The 13,526-nt window shown below is 40.3% G+C and overlaps 1 protein-coding gene across 1 annotated transcript in view; it reads right to left on the bottom strand.

Annotated features, from left to right (window-relative positions):
- Positions 1–13,278, bottom strand: part of NFE2L2 (nuclear factor, erythroid 2-like 2) — a 28,504-nt gene extending 15,226 nt beyond the window's left edge. The window contains exon 1 of the mRNA XM_008573451.1: positions 12,801–13,278. The gene's annotated coding sequence lies outside the window, so the exon portion shown is untranslated. The remainder of the gene's footprint in view (positions 1–12,800) is intronic.
- Between the last annotated feature and the right edge of the window lie 248 nt (positions 13,279–13,526).

The raw sequence follows: 13,526 nt of genomic DNA, 5'->3' as shown, positions 1-13,526 counted from the left end.
CACATTACAAACCTGACTCATCCAAGGACTCACCAAGACCTAAGTGTAACCCAAGAAATAGTTCCACACCCCCTTGGAGAAAGAAAGCCCTTAGAGATGAGCCCTTACATCTTTATTGCTTTAAGGGCACAAAACACTTTCACTTCCATCATTAAGTCATTTAATTCTCATGCTACTCTGTGTGAAGGTCAGTGACATGAAGGAACTGAGATGGAGGTCAGGTATCAAAGGTCACACAGCTCATTAACTGCACGTGAGGCAGAAGCAGCATCCGCTGCCCCCCCCAAATTTGACAAACATACCTGTAAATCAAATCTCCATTCAGTAAATTGTAATGCCTCCCCTTCCTCCTCCACTCCTCAAAAAATAAAATTCTGGTTTGCTCTCAGGGTGTTCATTGCAGTTGTGGGTGGCTTCTTCCTTTAAATCAGTTTTGCTACTCTCATAAGAAAACAATACTATAAAACTTTTAAATAATATCAGTCAACCTTGACTAAATAAAAAACACATGAAGTCAAGCTCTGAGTCTTTTCCTCAAAGACAAAAGCCATGGGTCTGGTTAAAAATTTCTGGCTTTGAGAAAAGAAAAAAAAAAAAAACACTTAAGTTAAAATATGAAAGCCAGTTGTAAGAAGTTTTCCAAAGTAAATGCTCACACCAAGTGTAGGATTATTTTTATCTCACTACTATTCCCCATGGAAATATCATTATACTGCCCAACACAAATGTGTCAGACACCTAAATGATCAATCACACTGTCCACTGATAGGCACAGGATGAAAATTCTTTTTCTTTACCACCTAAAACAATTCCTTTTTAAAAGCATTTTCTTTAGTCTGGATCTGGTAGAAGTCTAAGTTCTTTACAGCTGTGATATCCACTACATTTCCAATGCAAAGTAAACCCAGGACCCAAAGCAGTAGGCTATAAACAATACCAGGTTCCAGTCCCCAACTGGGATTAGGTCACATCATTTTACAGTAATCCTTGGCCTCAGTTTCATCATTTGGGGTTGGGTTAGGTGATCTCTAAGATCCCTTCCTCTAAATGCCTCTGATTCTATGAATTCCAAAATATGTCTGAAAACTAATTTTCAATTTTAAAAAACAGGCTAATTTCAGCCTATTTTACTTTTAAGATTCTCTAAAGCAGCACTGTCTAATAGAAATATAATGCAAGCCACATACATAATTGTAATTTTTTAGTAGCCAAGCCTCACGAAAAAAAATTACATTTAATTTTAACAATATTTTTAATGCAGTATATCCAAAAATTATTTTTGCATGTAACCAAAATTTTAAAATTATTGAGATATTAGAAGTGACAGACACACTCAACAGACTACAACAAATCTTATCCAACATAAGATGAAATGTAGTCCAACCAAAACAATTAAGGTATATTTAAGAAAAAAATTTTATACTACTGCTGTTTTTAAACTTAAATCAAAATTCATTAAAATAAAAAATGAATTTAGTTCCTCAGTTGTACTAGCCACATTTCAAGTGCTTAGAAACGACAAGAGGCTGGTGGCTGTGTTGCTGGACAGGAAGCTCTGCATGAGTGTGAGCCCTCCACACTCTTCAGGGGCAAATTTAAAGGTAGTATTTATATTGTTAGCAATTATTTGTAAAAAGCTACTTCAATGACCTGAAAGATCTGGTGTTACTAGAGGATCTGAATTACTAAGTGGACTTATACTGATTAAATGGATGATTTTGAAACATGTTATTCAGCAATGTTATGGTCCAGACTATACACAATTACCACGATTACTGCAAAGGTCATCTGAAGAATGGATAGAAATAAGGGGCCTTAGAAGATAAGGAGAGTACTATCTGTTCCAACTAAGGATAAAAATTAACGCCGAGTTCAGAAATTATATTTCAACTGCTTTCAGATGTAAACTAGAAAATGAACAGCACCCACTGTCATTGCCAATTGCCAGGCAGCAATTTAGACCTCTTAAAAAGGAAATTATCATTAGCATATGTATCATACTTCATTCTCTTAAAACCAACACAGGAACATTTCCCTTAATGTAAATCTTTTCAACTAACCCACTAAATAATTATGCAGGAACAGCAGTTACCTGGTGAGCCTTCACATTAAGATTTGAGAATGAAAGATCACAGTATCAAGATTCTAAGTCCAGATAAAGACAGGTATGACACAGTCTAAGCAATAATACTGGCCACCATTTATAACACACTTTCTATGCACCCTGCACTATTCCAAGCACTCGTATCGATTACCTCATTTACACAAATACCAATCCTGCTGGTGGACAATATTATCATCATTGCCATTTTGGAGTAAGGAAACTGAAGCACAGAGATGTTAAGTATTTTTGCCTGAAGACACCCACCCAATAAATGTGACAGTGAGATCCAACCCATATTTTTCTTACAGAACCAGAGTTCTTATCCTCTTACTTTAGAATAAAGCCAGGCTTCCCTAGGGAGGCTGCACGGTGCAGTGCAAAGCACTCTGGCTTACAAAGACATGGAGGGGACAGTTGGGTACACTGCTGCTAACTAGCTATATGGGATGACTGTGCCCTAGCCACCTAATCTCACTGTGCTGTTCCTGTAAGGGAAAACGAAGACAGTACCAGTCCTCACAGAATTCTTTTCCATATGAAAAAAAGGTATATGAATACCCTGAAAAACATAAAGAACAACCCAAGGGTGAAGTATTAATGCTATTAATAAACTCAACTCCTGTTGCAGATGTCAAATGACCACGAGAGACATCTTTTTAGGCTTCTAGGTCTAACCACTATATGAAAAATAGAACGTGAGGTCATAACTTGTTTATGTGTCAGACATTTGCATGGCAACAACAAAGAGTGGTAAATGTAAAAAATCTTCAATTTTGTCATCTCCCTCAAGGGTCGCCTTAGAAGGTTTTCTTTCCCTTCACCACTCTGCCTTTTTTTTCAAGGCTGAAGTTACTTAGGGGTAGTTATTACAAAAGAAATATTTTAAAGCCTTTAAAGAAGGGGTGGCGGAAAGAAAGAGGACAAGGCCACATGGGTCATCTCAGTTTGTGTTTGGATTTGGCTTTACATTAATGCACTTCCATAACCCAAATTCTTTCTGTCTACATACATAACTTGCCTGTGGATACACCATGTTGCTGGGTCTACAAACCCAGTGTAAGAAAACTGCCCACAAGTGAAGGAGTGGGCCTGGGAAGGAGTACTATGAGATGGCTTAACAGTCCTCCTAAAGTACAGGGAACCCAGTGGACAGGCTAGAGGGTTCCCCAAAGGAGCGTGGGCAGTGTGGAGGGACTCTGCTGTTCCAGGATACATGCAAGGCCTTGCCGTGGGGTGGTTTTCTGTCTCAGGAGGCCTCAGTCTCCACAACAACCAGGCCCTTGCAATAAGACCAGGACATGCATAGGGAAAACCACGGGAGAACGAATAGTTTATAGGAGAGAGCAAAAAAACAGCATTAGGCCATTATGCAGCTAGAATTCAAGGAAGAACTTTTTCCCAAGTGGGCCAAGGAAATCGCAGATCCCCACACATTCAAACATTCCTTACAAAGAAGAAATATAATTACAATAATAATCATAGCCACCATTCGTTGAATGTGTACCATGTGCTAGATCCTGTGCCCAGTTCTTTATCTTATTTAATTCTAAGAATACTATGCCACAGGTACAATCCACAATCTAAAGAGGATGAAACTGAAGTGCACCTTCACCTATACAACAGGGAGAATGCTCCCTATATCACCAGGTGTAATAAGGAATGCACAGAACAAAAACCATTGGTTAAACACTTAACACCATGCCCAGCATGGGGAGAGTCCAAGAGACTGCAGCTGTCATCATCAACACTGCTAGACCCCACATCTGTTTGTCTGGGGGCTCACAAGCAAAGCCCATAGGAGAGAGAAGAGAGGATATTGTCCCTGTTTTTTCTTTTCTTGAGTGAATGCTGCTAATCATAGTGACTGGAAGCCAAGAGTCAACCTGTTACAGTTGACTGAAGACAGTAAATCGATCTTAGAGAAGGACAAAAAGAGAGAAGCTCCCTCTGTGCCACCTTGGGGAGGAAAACAATCCATTCTTAAAGCAAACAGCAACTTCTGGCTGGTTTTTTCTCTCCTTTCATCAATGGAATGAATACACTGCCAGATGAGTTTCTGTTTAAACCCAGGAACAGCAGAGTGTGCAAGCTTCAGCATGAGTGGTTTCATGGTGGGACCAACAGAAAATCCATTCCCCTCCTTTTAAAAAAAGGCTTTAACAAATTCTTTTTAAATAGCTAGCAAAGTTACGATTTAAGAGTTGCAATGACAGATCCTCAATATGTGTGCTGATGCCAAACTGACTAAGCCATCATCATAGTGCTCACAACCCACACCACAGCAGAAGCCCCCTCACCACCTCCCTGCCTCCAACCTGTCCATTTTCTTTTCTTCTCTTTTTTTTTTTAAAAAGATGACCAGTAAGAGGATCTCAACCCTTGGCTTGGTGTTGTCAACACCATGCTCAGCTAGTGAGCCAACCGGCCATCCCTATATAGGATCCGAACCCGTGGCCTTGGTGTTATCAGCACCGCACTCTCCCGAGTGAGCCACGGGCCGGCCCCAACCTGTCCATATTCCAACTCACCCACCATAACAACTTCCTATCCACACACAGCTCATGTGTCTTGCCCTTTCCAAAACCTTCCCTGGTTTCCAGATGCGTTGTATAAATTTGAAATGCTGTGCATGAGCACCAAAGGACCTCTACAGCCACCCCCAAGTTAACCTTTCCAGACTTACCAACTCAATTACCTGCCACAGTCTAGCTCATACCTGCACCTTTCCTGGGGCTTCCAACTGAAGCCTGAGCCAAATGAAATCTACTAACTTAAAAAAAGTCCAGTTAAAATGACACTGCCTCCAAGGAAATCCTCTCTGAGCACCCCAGTTGGAGGTGACATATTCTTTTTTTTTTTTTTTTTTTTGGCAGCTGGCTGATACAGGGATCAAACCCCAGACCTTGGGGAAATGACATATTCTCATCTGCACTGTCATATATCACAGACTAGCTTGTATTAAATACGAAGTTCTTAGAGAGCAGTTAACTGACACACCCTCACATTTATTGAGCAGCTACTAAGTAAGAACCAGGTATGGTGCTAGACATCAGAGTTACCAAAATAATAAAGTACCGTCCCTACCCCAAAGCAGAGCAGACAAGAGACATTAACTAATTTATGTTAATTATGATATGAAACACCCTAAAATTCAGGTGTACAAAGAGCAAAAAGGATCAAATAGGAGGGACAGTTTGAAAAACATGTCCTTCAAGGAGGACATTTGCTGCATTACCTCAGAAGATTAAAACAACTTCATATCCTAAACGTTCTCTAGAGTATGTAGATACCTAATAAATATTTGTGGAATAAATAAGTGTACATATTTAGGCTTAGAATTCTATATTTCCATTGTATACCTAAGGTGTCTACTAAGATTAAAGAATTAAAACTACTTAGGTAATAAAGATATCATGTTTTACCGTTTATGATCCAAATACTAGTCATAGAATAATTACTTAACTTCATCCCCAATAATGATACTTCAAAATTATTCTTTGGGTAATCTACTATAAATAAAGTATTGTATCTTAAGAACTATGAATATACAATAAAATTAACAATAAAGTTAACAATAAAATTGATTTTTTGAGAGAATGAGATAGCATCTTCAAATATCTATTAAAGAATTTTACAATCTGAATAATACAACAATCAACATAATTATTATTTAAGTGTATTTTCTTAGAGGATATTAGTTGTTAATCTTAGGCTGATGGTCACAAAAAGGACAAGAAACAGGCAAACTCATTTTGCCCCCCACATTTTAGACTTTTTTCCTAAAGCATTTTCCTATTCTACAGCTTCCCAGACTCTTACCCTCACTACTCAGACTTCTTCAGAAAGTGCCACATAGAAAAGTGGTAAAGACCCAGAGAGAGATGGCACATGACTTTTAATTCATCTCTTTGAAAAAGAAAATAATAGTAATGTTTATCTTTTTAGGATCAATTCCTTGCAGCTATAGGCCCGAAAAATGCCAAATACCAGCAACCAGCAGTAACAATCACCTTATCAAATAACATTGCTCTCTGTGTTAAGGGATCTGAACGAGTCACCCTGCCTGAGTGAATAAAATGTACCTAGTCCTTCTGGCTTCTAGAGCTTTCATTACTTTCTATGATCTCTCTCCTACCCCCTTTCCTTCAGAATAAAAGGTATGAACAGGGAGAGATGACAGGCTTCCCTACAAAGAACAAGAAAGTAATATTCTGAGACTTCCTGAGGACAAGCAGTAATATACTGGCTTCAAATTGTCTCTAGAAGTCCATGTTCCACAGTGCTTCCACTGGGCCTTGTGCCACCATCTAAGGAGCATTTGGAATTATACAGAGGTGGGAGTGGGACAATACTCCACTCCAAAGAGAAGTCCAGCACATGCACCAACAGCACCCCCACTTTGGTAAACACTGAATGAGCTCCTTGAGGTAAGAACACTTATTTTTGTAAGGGAGTTCCTCATTATTTAGCATCTAACAAAATACCCATAGTCATTAGACAAGGAAAGAAAGAAGAAAGAGAGGGAAGAAGCAAAACAAGCAACGGAGAGTAGAGATTATGGATATTCAAAACCCCTGTTCTGCCACCTATGAGCAGTGTGACCCTGGATTTAACCTCTTTGGATAGCCTTCCTTGTCCATAAAATGGAGATAATACCCCCATCTCTATAGATTTATCATCTGGATCAAGTAAGAGAACATGTCTAGGGCCTAGTATAGTGCTAGTAGGTTTTCAGTAAATGTTAGTTTCTTCACCCTTTTCTTCCCCTTGAAATTGCCAGTTCTGTCTGTATTCAAAAGTCTTGTAACACCAAAGGCTGGTTCTTTTCACAAGTTAGTAACATGCACCAAAATAAAAGACTAATTGTTTCCTTGGTCTCCATTATTATCTTCTCCAGCACACACACAATCACTGGAGCTTTATAGCACAATGCACCATTATCAAGTGAACTTTGGAAACCTGTAGCACAAGGCAAGAGCACGTGCTACAAGAATCCTGCAGAGGCAGAAGGGAGGGAGATGAGTGAGTTTCTACCTAGGGGTGTCCTTTCTAGCCACATCTCTCTGGGGAGGAAACACTAACAGGATCAATGAGAAGAGATATGATGAGGTTCCCCCAGTTCTTCTTCTTCTTCTTCTTTTTTTTTTTTTTTGGCAGCAGCTGGGAACAGGGATCAAATCTGGGATCTCAGTGTTATCAATACGTAGCTGTAACCAACTGAGCTTATCGGCCAGCGCGTCACTCCCACACTTTCTGACTCTCCCAAGGGGGTAGCCCCTGAATCACAGTTTGGAAGCCACTGCCCCAAGGATTCCCCCCAAACATACAGCCTAGTAAGGAAGTTTCTAGCAGAGGATGAAGCTGTCTCTGGAGAAGAAAGAACCTGAACCTGCAGGATGGTTCTCATTCTTAGTCCTGGTCTCAGCTTGAGAACCAGCAGGAAAATAGCATCTTGGCTGGTGGGGTAGACTCTAGATAGCACAAAGTAAACCAGTCCTGTTCCAGTCCTTTTGGGTTGTTTTTTCAATGTATATTTTAATTGTGTTTCATTGAGAATTACCAAGAACAAAAACAACTTCCTCGAAAATTGGCAATTTTTCCTACTACAAGTTAAAAAGTGACAGTTTTTATTTTTAGTGGTTTTCATTGCCAGGATTTAATAGTTTTTTGTTTGTTTGTTTTTGGCTAGGTAAAAAAAATTCTAGACACAGTAGCAAGGCTCCCTGGCTCCAGTACTGCAAAACAAACCAACAAAAAGTACAGGTCCTTAGCTCACCCAAGCATGTGAAGAAGCAGTACAGTCCCATCGTGCATCATACTCTCTGTGCCTGTTCCCTTCACAGGAGGCAACAAAGCACTATAATCATTCCCTCTATTCTAATCCCTTAGGCTGGGAATAGGTTGGGTTCTGCATCTATGTGCGATATTATAATTTTGTGCTGAAGCACAGCAGACAAAAGTCCAAAATTGCAAAGCAAAATTCCATACCCTTTACCAGTGGGCCACCTACACACAGAGTCAATATTGCCCCCAAATTCGGGTCATTTCTCTCACACAGACATTGGAGGTACTAACCCACCCTGTCAGCTACATTCCTGCAAAAAAAGGAAAGGTCATTTAATGGAAAAAATGATTCAAGAAAATACAAGAAGTATACATTGCATATAGCCTAAATGTTAACACTGAAACCCTTCCATTTTGAGGTGCTTTAAACATATGTACATCATTCAGCACAAAACTCATTAAGAACAGGTAAAAGAAAGGGATAACATTTTTTAAATCTTAAAGCAATAGGAGGAACATTATTTAAAAAATTGCAAACTACTGACGACTAGAATTAGAAAAGCATGCAGCTTCCCAAGAGGTGACTAAATCCACCCTACCAAAGGGGCAAGGGTCAGGGTGAGATGAGTTGGGCTGCACAAGCTCTATTTGGCAGCACTGGGGAGGGAGGCCATGGTGTGCACACAGGTGCCCACTCTCTTCCTTTTCCCACCCTGTCTGCAATGTGGGTATACAGGGCAGGGGCTAAACCAGCTGCAGAAGGCCCCACACCACACTCGAAAGTCCCACAGTGGGACTGCTGTGCTATAGCATGTGCACACACATACAGACACACACACCCCTCTTGCAAACAGTCTGGAAGTTGGCTCCCGTTTCCAAATATGTAAACCAGAAAGTCATAGAGGTAAGTACAAGTGGTAGTCACTGTGGTCAGGTATAAAGTTGGACCTCATGAGGCAGATATAGAGAACCAAAAAATGGAGCTGCTAAAAGTTGCCTTGGAGATTTAAGTTGTTTGTTTTTAATGGAGGAAGAAATAAAGCCCAGGAACAAAGCACAGAGCTTCCTAGGGTAAGACAGTGTTCTGTCCTAGCCTCCAACAAGATCGGATCCCAAGCTTCTGAGCACTCTATCCTCGCTGCCTTGTCTATATGCTATTCCCAAATAGTCTAGATTGCAGGTTATCCCAGGCCACATTCCTGAAAAAGCATGGAAAAATTCTACTGACCCACTTGGGGAAAGCCTTTTGGTGTGTGTGTGTGTATGGTTGGCCAGTACAAGGATGGAACCCTGGACGTTGGTGTAAGGAAAACCTTTTGATAACAAAGTTATCACCCAAATCTTCATGAAGGACTTAAAGAGCCGATGTTAAACTTACTGGGTTTCAAACATTCGCCAGGCACCTTGAAACACAGTTCCCAGATTTAGGTGTTAAATGTAAAGCTGTGAAGGTCAGAGATCATATATAAAAACACTTCCTCTCATGATTTAAGTAAGACATCCTCATCAGATTTTCTAAATCACTTTATAGATACCTTCAGTGGGTCCAAGCACTGGGCTAGGTCCCCTAGGGCACTGGCTCTCAAACCTGACTGCACACTGAAATCCCTTCCAAAGCTTCTATTTTATTTTTTTGGCAGCTGGCCAGTACGGGAATCCAAACCCCTGACCTTGGTGTTATAACACTGCACTTTAACCAACTGAGCTAACTGACCAGCCCCCTTCAGAAGCTTTTAAAAAATAGTGATGCCTGGGTCCCACCCCCGGAGATTTTGATTTAATGAAGGATTCAGCCTGGGCATCAGTATTTTAAATACTGATGGTGAGGTCTAATATAAGGCAATGTTTGAGAACTATTGCTGTAGGAAACAAAAAGAAATATAAAAAGTGTAAACAACTCAAATGTCCATCAACTGATGAGAGTGGATAAATAAAATATGGTTTATCCATACAATGGGATAGTATTCAGCAGGAAAAATGAAGTACTGATACATAGTATAACATAGCAGGACGTTTTCAAGGTTCAGCTAAGTGAAAGCCAGTCACAAAAGGACAAATACTGTATGATTCCATGTATATGAAATATCCAGAATAGGCAAATCCATAGAGACAGAAATTAACAGAGCGGTTACCAACCCCTTAAAGAAATGGGAAGTGACTGCTAAGGGGTATGGGTTTTTTTCTTGTTTTTGTTTTCTATGGGATTTCTTTTGGGGGTGATAAAAATTGATTCTAGTTGCATAACTCTGAATACACTAAACCACCGAACTGGTTTAAATGAGTAAATTATGGTATGTGAGTTGCATCTCACTTAAATATGCATATCTATAATTTTTAAATACACTATTCTCAAAGCCCCAAGTGAGCTTCAACTAGACAGACTTGAGCCCTTATGCCTGCTTCAATTCAAAAGCGCCAAAACAGGGGATTAGTGATTAATTTGAGCCAAGAGGTTTCTGCTAGCTGTTTTCAACTCTAATTCTTCCCATTCTACCACTTTCCTTCAATGTAGTTTAACCCTGTCTTATTCTTACCACATCCTTACTACCAAACTTATTTTTGATCACTATTTAAGATAAACAGACAGTGGAACAGGACAATGCACCAACAAGGCAAAAAGAGCCCAATAGCTAAGAGGTTTAATTAAGAAAAGAGGAAAAACAGTCCCTGAAAAAAATAAGGTAGAATCTCAGACACAGCTGAAATCCCAAAAGTTTTAAAAACTATTATTATATTAAGAAATAGTTCTGCCTACCTAAATTAAACCCTCCTAGGCCTCTGTGTCTTAAAAGAACCACAAGTGGTAATCCCATTGATAGACTGTAGTTAATCTCACTGTATTTAACATGGCCCACCTCCCCCTCACATACAGTTATTGTCTTGGTAAGTAGAAAAGGTGCCAACATTAATCTTTTCATTCTTGCCTCCCCTCCCCCCAGTTTTTTGCAATTTATCCACTTTTTAAAGTGTGAGCTTTTCCTCATGTTTAAAGTTTAATTAGTCTTGGCTCACTTTGGAACTGGTGTTTAGGAACCAATGGAGTCACACTACATAGGTTTGAATCCTATCTTAGCCACTCAATAGTTGGGTCACTTGAGCAGGACTCTTGGCTTCTCTATGCTTCTTTACTAACCTGGAAACAGGAGACAATAGTACTTCCTGTGGGGTTCAGGCAAAATTATGCATGTGAAGCAATCAGCATATTGCATGGCCACAGGGAAGTGCCCAATAACTTATCTATTATCATCTCAGTGCCAAATTCTTCCTGCACACTGAAAAGTTAACCTACATTCAAGGAAAAATTAGAGAGGAAATTTTTTTAATGCAAAACCCCCTTTAATCGTATTCAGTCAGGACAGAGGAAATTCCCAGGAAAAAAAATGTGCCGATAGTCCAAAAGAGTTCCTTTTCTCATGCAGCTTTAAGTATAATACATCCTTAATAAAAACAAATATTAAGAAAAATGATGTATTTGGCTATCAACTCTTCTTGGTAATCCTAAGAAAAGAGGGTTATTTTTTTTTTCTTTTCAGCACTGTTTATAAGGACCCAAGTTAGTAAGAAAGAACGATTTCAAAATGCCCAAGTTATTTTTAATGCAGAAAGACTGTGCGAGTATTGCATTTATCCTCCTACATGTTGCATCCATTATCTTTCAAGAGATTTTTCACATATCTAAAAAGTCAAGTTGTTCTTTGCTTAACATTCATTCAGGAAATGAGAGGCTCATCCTAATTTTGCCATCTTATTTTCTTGACTTTTAAAAAATAATCTTACCCGTCTAGTCCAAGATGAACTTCATCCCACATATACAAAAGTACTTTATCTCTCCAAGACACCTCTGAAAAGAGTAATGGATGGTTGCTTCTACTTAATAGAGATACAGAATCTAAGCCTCTCCTTGCTGCTCTGCTCATCAACACATCCTCTACACTGAGGGTGAAACCTGTTCTAGTACCACTTCACACGTGGACAGTTTCTTTGACCTTTTGTCTCTGTTCAAATTTGACTCTGTTCAAATCTTTCTGGATTACAAATAATGATTTAATATGAATCATAGTTACTAAACATGAAATCAATTCTAAATTTTACTCCATTTTTTAATAGTCTTCAAATATGCAAATTGATACCTGATTACAAAGGCGGAAAAGCTGTTATTTTTATCAAACACAATTGCAAAATTCATTCAAGAGAAAGTAGTACACATGTCTTAAGCACTTTTGTACATGGAATGTTATATTACACAGTAAAGAAAGAAAAAATTTTAAAATAACAGGGGGCTCTAGACTACAACTCCTGAAATTAGGAAAACTAAAGTTCCCTTGCATTATATATCCTTTTGTCAAGCAAGCATTCCTATAGATTACTCCTGAACAACAGCTAAGTCGGAAAGTACGATTTACTTCTTCAGTGGGAACCAGGGTGTATACAATTCCAATCATTACTGGGGGAAAGCTTAAGACAAAGAACTTTAAAAGGAAAAAGCGCAATTAATACACTGTCAACAACTTAAAACCTTATATTAGATCCTTGGAATCAACCTAAAACTTTATATTTAAGAACATAAACATATTTACAGTACCCATCAAGTTACACGTTTCCTTGAACCAATTTTTTTTTAAAAACCCAGTCACAAAAAACTAGAAATATAAATACCTGTTCCTTTAAAACGTCTTAGAAAGTATGAACGAACAGAAAACTGGTTCTCACTTTTATAACAATTTACAGAACTTATTAGCAAAGTATTAAACACAAATGTCCCACCCTCTGCCTTTGCAAGAAATTGAAGCAAATTCTCAAACAGAAAAGGAAAACTATATAAAGCCACCCAAGGGGGAAGTAATAGCTGAAAGCAAGAAATTTAGTCAACTTAAAAGCCATCGAAATTCTAATCTACACTCACAACTCTTACCCTTGACAGCACAGAACAGAATATCCTGCCTTACACATTTTGGAATTGCAATTCTGAAACGCAAAATCCAAAGACAAAGCCGCCCTGGGGAAAATAACAATTGCGCAACAGATCAACAGCTCCAACTTGTCCCTTGGCCCCGGCGCGGCGAGGTTTGCACGCTATAAAGCAGGAAAGGGCCAACCGAGGGCCCCTGTGACAGCCAACCGGCCGCTGTCGCGGAGACCGAGGCCATGCACAAGGGGTGCGCCCCCGGGAGGCACCGCGCCCGGAAAAAGCAGCCCCAGGCGCGGAGGACTCTGACCTCAGCCCTCGCCCGTACTTCCCGACGCGTTGCGAGGAGCCACCCCGGGTCCCCGAGCTCAAACCTCTCCCCGGGCCAGAGGGAGCGCGCTGGGCCCGGCTCAGCTGCCGCACGTCGGGGCCTCCGAGCACGCTAGCCACTTCATAACCTCTCCCACTCCCGGGGGCTGGGCTTTCTAGCTCAAGGCTGCCGAAGAGTGAGCCGATAGACTGACCGATTAATTACTTCGCAAAGAAGCACCCACAGACGGCCCCGCGGGGTGAGCCCAGCGCGCCGCAGCCCGCGCCCGCGGAGGTCGCGGGGCCCGGGGTCGACTGCGGGGGCAGAGGAGGGGTTCGGGATCCCAGCCCGGAGAAGACCTCAGCTCCCCCGAGAGCGGCCACGTGACTAGGCACATTTTTGCCGGCTCCGAGGAGGGGGAA

The sequence above is a fragment of the Galeopterus variegatus genome, unplaced genomic scaffold, assembly GCF_000696425.1.
Source record: "Galeopterus variegatus unplaced genomic scaffold, G_variegatus-3.0.2 Scaffold53, whole genome shotgun sequence".
Lineage (NCBI taxonomy): Eukaryota > Metazoa > Chordata > Mammalia > Dermoptera > Cynocephalidae > Galeopterus > Galeopterus variegatus.
The sequence above is the reverse complement of the archived record's forward strand: the minus strand, read 5'-3'. Positions and strand labels throughout refer to the sequence as shown.